We start from the raw sequence: 8,011 nt of genomic DNA on the forward strand, positions 1-8,011 counted from the left end.
GACAGGGTGCCAGACATTTAATAAATCATAGAAAGTATGCTTTGCCTCATATCACAAGGCCAGCTTGAACTTAATCTTGTATGTTGGCCCAAACTTTATCCTTGGGAAAAAAAAAAAAAAAGATCTTTGCTGATTGAGTCTCTCACATGTTGCTGCCCATCTATTTTAGTTATAATGCTTATACATAAAATTCCAATTACACATATTAATTCAAATATTTTTAAAATAATTCTTTTGAAGGGGTAAGGGCTACTTTTTCTCACGGGGGACTCCAGCCTTTGTGGGTCCCCCAGACAAGTTTTTGTTCAAGGCCTGCACGAGATGTAGCAGTTGCCAGTTTTTCAGGCTGCCTGAATGACTTTGAGGGGGAAAAAAGGCAAGGCCTTCAGCAGCCCACCTGTAAGCCTCCCTTGTGATGAGGTGAGCAAGTCCACAAAGGCATATCCCACCTTGAGAGTTTTCTGACCTTAGTACCAGCATGCTGTAGTGACAGGTCAGCAGAGGCGCAGCACAAACAAACTTTCTCCAGACACTCAAGCCTTGGCTTTGGCATTTTGACTATATGGTGCTTATAGGATAAGAAAATTTTGAAGTTAACTCACATGTAGATTTTCTCCAGAATTCTCACTCACTTAGGTGCTGGCCCAGTCCGGAATGAGCTCAGTGATTGCCCTCCCTTTCATCCCCTTTGCTGGACTCTAAAGGAAATCCTATCCCACGACCCCACTAAGCACAGTTTTGCCTTCCCCTCTGTTCTACATGACAGAAATGTGTAGACATGAAAAGGCATGTCATGGGAACATGGCAGGCAGTGTCTCGCTTGGTTCTTTCTCCCTCAGCAGCTGAATGACATCTGCTAGCTCCGAGTCACTCGAACGTGTCCTTGCTCTGCTTTCCACATATTGGTTTGCTCTGTTGGGTGCTGGCCACTGAGAAACAGGTCCATGTCTTGTGTTCATGTGCTGGTTGCAGAGTCAGGCTGTGATTTTTAAAGGTCAGGCTTTAAAGCCAGACATTCTAAGTTCAAACTCTTGCTCCACTAGTCACAAGGTATGTGACTTTGGACAAGTCATTAGTCTAAAATGAAAAGCATGAATTTTATTGGAGAGGAAATTTCGAGGGTTGTGTCTTTATCTCCTCTATTGTGAATACATCGTAACTCTCAGGTTCTTCATCTGTAGAATGGAGATGATAAAATCACCCACCACAGGACTTGTGTAAGTGTTAAAGGTGATGGTGTAGACAATGTGAACACAGCGTGCTGCCATTGCTGATCACCATGTGATAGTGTAATGGGGTAAGACAGACACCTGGAGGCTGCGTGACTGAGATCACAGGTAACATTTGAACTGCAGCCACACACTTCTATTATGTAGAGAAGAGGGGAAGGCAAAACTGTGCTTAGTGGGATGAAATTTCCTTTGGAATCCAGCAAAGGGGATGAAAGAGAGGGCAGTTACTGAAGTTGAAAAATGAAAAGAAATCAGACACCAGAATGAGGAGGGCTTTGAATAAAAAAAAAATGAGTCTTTTCTTAGAGAAGAAGTTATCAAAGGTTTTCAAATGGGAAAGGGTAGGATAATAGAATGTTGAAGAAGGTGATCTTTTAGTAGGTTATAATAGGAATTTTATTTATTTTTATTTTTTGTGGCAATTATTTATTATTATTTTTTGTAATCATACATCACTTTGGAATACAAGACTTGAGAGGATATACAAGCACATATCATCCAATAAGCCCTCATCCAATCCCCATCCCATTCCCTCCCCCTCCCTCCATCCCATCCTTAATCAAGTGATTATCTTTGATATAATTGTTTATGCACCTCATGAGTTTTAAAGAGAATCCATCATCCCCCATCCCCTCCCCTCTGATTGGTCACCTTAATTTCTTTTTAATAGGGCCCTTTCTACTACTCTAACTCCTCCTGTTACCCCTTTCCTCTTAGTTCCTGCTAATTAGGGGAACCATCTTGATTTTATTTTCTGTGCTATTTCTTTGTACATGCCGCATTGCAAGTTCCGATTCCACTCTTGATGGCCCCAGTAGTGGCCTTGCCACCTGGAAGACTCTAATCCCAACCTCACTGGCTCCAGCACCGGCCTTGCCTCATGGGAGGCCCTGATCCTGGCCTCGCTGGCCCCCACACCGAACTAACCCCTTGGCTGGCTCCTCTCCCGGCCTCAGAGGCCCCAGCACCAGATTAGCCTCACAACAGTCTCCAATCCTGACCTCGCTGACCCTAGCACCAGCCTAACCCCTCGGCAGGCTCCTCTCCTGGTCTCACAAGTCCCAGCTCTATCCTTGCCTCACTGCAGTTTCCGATCCTGGCCTCGCTGGCCCCAGCACCGGCCTTACCCCTTGGCAGAGTCCAATCCTGGCCTCATAAGTCCCAGCACCGGTCTTGCCTCACGGCAGGCTCCAATCCCAACCTCGCTGGCCCCTCGGCTGGTGCAGATCCCTGCCTCGGAGGCCTCAGTAGTGGCCTTGCCTCATGGCAGGTTCCGATCCTGGCCTCGATGGCCCTGGCACTGGCCTAACCCCTCGGCAGACTTCAATCCCAGACTCAGAGGCCTAAGCACTGACCTTGCCTCGCAGCAGACTCCGATCCCAGCCTTGCTGGCTCTGGCACTAGCCTAACACATCAGCTGGCTCCGATCCCGACCTTGGAGGCCCTAGCACCGGCCTTGCCTTACGGTAGGTAGGCTCCAATCCCGGCCTCGTTGGACCTGGCCCTGGCCTAACCCCTCAGCAGGCTCCAATCCCAGCCTCAGAGGCCCCAGCACCAGCCTTGTCTCACAGTAGGCTCCGATCCCGGCCTCGCTGGCCCTGACACCAGCTTAAACCCTCGGCAGGCTCCAATCCGGGCCTCGGAGGCCCCAGCACCAGCCTTGCCTCACGGCAGGCTCCGATCCCAGCCTTGCTGACCCGGGGACCTGCCTAACACCTCAGCAGGCTCCGATCCCAGCCTCAGAGGCATCTAGTGGCCTTGTCTCACAGCAGGCTCTGATCCCGGCCTCACTGGCCCTGGCACCGGCCTAAACCCTGGGCAGGCTCCAATCCCGGCCTCGGAAGCCCCATCACCTGCCTTGCCTCATGGCAGGCTTTGATCCCAACCTCGCTGGCCCCAGCACCGGCCTCACCCCTTGGCAGGCTCCAATCCTAGCACCCTCTTCACCCAGCAGGTTGTCCCACGTTCCCAAGGGTGCATGGTGGTAGTATTCCGCCTCTGAGGTAATTTCTTCAAAAGTTCCATGTGTATTACATCAGATCTCTGCCTCCCCTGAGTACTTGCCGCTGCCAGTGCAACTGCCTCCACCCTTTCCAATCTTTCCCAAGCTCTTTTCCCATACCGCACAATGTCCAGTGTTCCAAAGCATGTGCAACAGTAGCATTCGACCCTTGGGGTAATTTCTTCAGAGTCTGCCTCTCCCAAAGACAAGTCTCCACCACCATCTCGGCCACTGCTGCCACCACCGCCTTCCTCCTAGGTCACCACTAGACTCTCCTTACAGGTGATGTCCCAGATTCTTAACGATGTAGAGAAGCAAAGTCCTCCTTCGCGGTGAATTTTCCAAAAGTTCCAGTTCAGATGGATATGTTTTGTCTGCAGCTCCAATATTCTAGCTGCTGCTGCGGCCATCTTAACCCCTCTTGAATATTTTCCTTTTTTTGTTTCACTTTCTGCTTTTTTTTTAAGAGAAGAGAGTAAGCCGGGTGTGGTGGCACATGCTTGTAATCCCAGCATTTGGGAGGTTGAGACCTGGAGGATCACAGTTCGCAGACAGCCTCAGCTACTTAGTGAGGTCTTCTGCAACTCAATGAGACCCGGTTTTAAAATAAAGAATAAAAAATAGGGCAGGGGGTGTAGCTCGGAGGTCAAATGCCCCTGGGTTCCATCCCCAGACCCGCAAAAATAAATAAATAAATAAATTAATTAATTAATTAAGAGAAGAGAGTATGTGTGGTTTGGGGAGGAAGTGGGATCAGGCACTCAGTAGGGATGAAAAATTCTTTTTCTTTCCGGGTGGGAGGGGGGAATCCTAAGGGTGCCCCGCCCGCGCCCGCCCACCCTCCTGGGGTCTGGGCCATGGGGCCTGGATCTCCAGGGTATTCCGGGTGGGGGTGTCGCCTAAGGGAGCCCCGCCCACGCCTGCCTACCCTCCCAGGGTTGGGGCCATGCATCCTGGACCTCAGGGCATTCTGGGTGCGGGGGTTGCCTAAGGGTACCCCATAATAAGAATTTTAAAGAGAAGGGACATATGTTTTCTCTAATATGCCCAAACTAGGGAGCATTGCGGATACCAGAGGGACTCCAGATAACGGAGGGGAGATCTCAGCAAAGCTAGAATGGAAGGGTAGGAGAGGAAGAAGGCTGAGGTTGATTAATGGAGGAGCTACATCGGAATATGTGTAAAAGTATGAATATAGCATGGTTAACCTGGACACTCATTGTTGGGAGGGGGGAGGGAAAGTATAGGGGGGAGAGGGCACCAAACACAGTTTAAATGTATACCATTTTCAATAAAAAGAATTTGATAAAGAAAAAAGAATTTTGAACCATAATGATAAAAGTGTCATAAGCTGAGCATGGTGGCTCACACCTGCAATCCCAGGACCTGGGAAGCTGAGACAGGAGGACCACAAGTTTGAGCCCAGCTTCAGCAACTTGCCCTCAACAATTTATCAAGATGCTGTTTCATAATTTAAAGAATAAAAGAATAGGGCTGTGGGTGTAGCTCTGAGGTGGAATGCCCCTGGGTCAATCCTGAGTACCACAGGGGTAAGAGGGATGTGTCATAGAAGGGCAGTAGGTCAGTAGTACTCAGGAGGAACAGGTGGATTTGAGTCTACTTGAGAGCAAAGCTCCTCCTAAGTCATCTGAACCTGCTGATGGCTGATAAATGGGTGCTAACTAGTGTTGAAGGAAGGAGGGGGACAAGGAAAATGAGTATGTAGAGGTCGAAAATTAGACTGGATGTCTGCTGGATGTGGTGGAGCACACTTTTTTTTATGGTACTGGGGTTCCTGGAAACCCTTCTACCTCCAGGCTACACTCCCGGACCTATTTCTATATTTTTTTATTTGGAAACAGGGTCTCTTAAGCCAGCGAGGCTGGCTTCAAACCTGCGCGATCCTCCTGTCTCCACCTCCCAAGTGCAGGGATTACAAGACTGCACCACCACTCCCGGCTTGGCGCACACTTTTAATCCTGGTACGATAGGAGGATTGCAGGTTCACAGCCAGGTCAGCTACTTAGTGAGGCCCTCTGTAACTTAGTGAGACCCTTTTTCAAAATAAATAATAAAAATTAGGGCTGGGGGTATTGCTCGGAAGTAGAATGCCCCTGGATTCCAGTACTGCAAAAAATAAATAAATAAAAATAGACTGGATGTCTTCCTGCATATTTGAGAAGGGAAAGAATTCAACTTCCTGCATCAGTCAGGGTTGGAAATATATGTACTTGTATGTGCACACACACAATATTCACCAAGGGCAGGATGGCCTGTGTTGTGTAAAATGTCCCCCAAACCTTACAGTCAGAAGTGGATCCCTGAGGGTATAGACAGGTACAGGATGTGCTGAGGCTGCTCCTGCAAGGGTCCCTGGGATGTATAGCCAACTACAGTGTGTGTGTGTGTGTGTGTGTGTGTGTGTGTGTGTGTGTGTGTGTTGGCTGTGTCTAGCTAGAGCATCTAGCTCGAACCTCTTCCATCTCTGACCTTTCTTTTTATTTCCTCTCTCTGCTCCCCATCATCATTTCCTAAGGACCTTTTTTCCCCAGTTCCTACTGGCAGCTGGCATAAAATGGAATGGGTTTATATGTGCGTGTGACATGCACACATACACACACACACACACACACACACACACACACACACACACACTACATACGGTGAAACTTTTAGAACTATAAGCAAATACATCTTCCTTCCTCTAAGTGGTGGTCATTAGGTATTTTGGGTCATAGCGGTAATAACGCTGACTGAAATAATTTGTAAAGATCAGAGAATAAGACCTTGTAAATAGCAGTTGACCTCTTTTGCATTTTTCACATTCTCAGAGTCCTCCTATTCCTAGTGGGATGTAACATCTGCCAATATTACACTGCATCCAAATACTGCTAAAGTGAAGCTCACAGAGAAGGAGCTGTATCTTCCTTTGACGTGTAGTTCCAGCCAGTGCCACTCAGACTGCTGTGTCACACAGTGGCAACACTCAGGCCTTACCATTAGAAAGACCTACAACTTTGCCTCTGACAGTAGCTTTGCAATAAACCACTCCTTTATTTATTATTATTATTATTATTATTATTATTATTATTATTATTATTGCAATCCCTGCCTTACAGAGCTGCTGCAAGAACACACACTAGTATGAGTGTGAGTGAGACAGGTGGCAATGGTAGAGGGCTCCAGCATCACTTCCACACAGCAGGCCCTGCGCCTTGTGCCAGTTACTGACCTGTGTGATCCTCGGTGAGGTGCTGCTATTTTTTTTTTTTTTTTGGTGGTACTGGGGTTCCTAGAAGCCCTTCTACCTCTGGGCTACACTCCCAGACCTATTTTATATTTTTTTATTTGGAAACAGGGTCTCTTAAGCCAGAGAGACTGGCTCTGAACCAGCGCTATCCTCCTGTTTCCGCCTCCCAAGTGCAGGGATTACAAGCGTGCGCCACCACGCCCGGCTATTTTTCATTCTATATAAGAAACTTTTACTAAATCGCCAAGGCTTAATTAATGGCTCTCACCATTTTTTCCCAAAAACTATGTACCCTAGAATGGGCAGTTTTTCAGTCTTGCTATTGTTTATTACATCACCACAGTCAGCCAGCTCTCCAAACATAAGGCCATCAGGAGCAGAGAAAACAGGGATTATTAGCTGAGCATTCCTAATCTGAGAATAAAAAATCTGAATCATGTTGAGCACCAACATGGCAGCAGAAGCAGAAATCCCACACCTGGTCACATGCAAGAGGTTACAGTCAAAAGGCAGGTATACTAAAAATACCCCATAAAATTACCTTCAGGCTATGCGTATAAGGCATGTGTGAAACAAATTTGTTTTATGTTAAGACTTGGATCCTCTTCCCAAACTATCTCATTATGTATATGCAAATATTCCAAAATTCAAAAAAATCTAAAATATTTTAGGTCCCAAATACTGTGGCTCAGGGATACTAGCTTGTCCTATTATCCCCATTTAAAGGTAAACTGATAGCCGGCTGTGGTGGTGAATGCTTGTAATCCCAGCATTTGGGAGACTGAGACAGGAGGATAGTGGTTCATGGACAACCTCAGCTACTTAGGGCCTCTGCAACTCAGTGAGACACTGTTTCAAAAAATAAAAAAAAATAGGGCTGGAGGTGTAGCTTGAAAGCAGAATGCCCCTGGATTCCATCCCCAATACGGCAGAAAGAAGAAAGAAATGAAAGAAGAAAGAAAGAAAGAAAGAAAGAAAGAAAGAAAGAAAGAAAGAAAGAAAGAAGGAAGGAAAGAGATAAACTGAAGTTCATAGAAGATTAGTAATCTGTACAAAATAATGAGCTGATAAAAGTCAGGGCTGGGATTTAAATATGAACTATCTTCCTTAATAGTGGGTTTGACCACTGGAAAAAAAAACACAGAAAATATCATTCAAATGAGCATCCTTGTTCCTATAACCTGGGATACAGGAAGGGGCCTTAAAGGGCTGACTAGGCACCAGGGAGCCCAAGTTCTCAGGGCATGGGAAGAAGTGCCGTATGCCAAGCAGATGCTGTAGACCAGTTCAGAAGCGTCCCCTTCACGTGGCCTCCCCTAGTCTATAAAGGAAGTGGAAACACTTTGAGAGCACGTTGCTCATATAAAGCTGTCCTTGGCAAACCAATCTTGGGTACCATAGTATTTGCCACACTGGCTCTTTTCTCAAGTCATTTTCTTGCTGTGGAAACAGCTTTAAAGCTGTGCTTTAATATCTGTTCTCCAGACTGAAAGAGCATGAGCACTTCTATTTATGTGTTCTTCAGTA

The sequence above is a fragment of the Muscardinus avellanarius genome (genome assembly GCF_963383645.1).
Source record: "Muscardinus avellanarius genome assembly, chromosome: 1".
NCBI lineage: Eukaryota > Metazoa > Chordata > Mammalia > Rodentia > Gliridae > Muscardinus > Muscardinus avellanarius.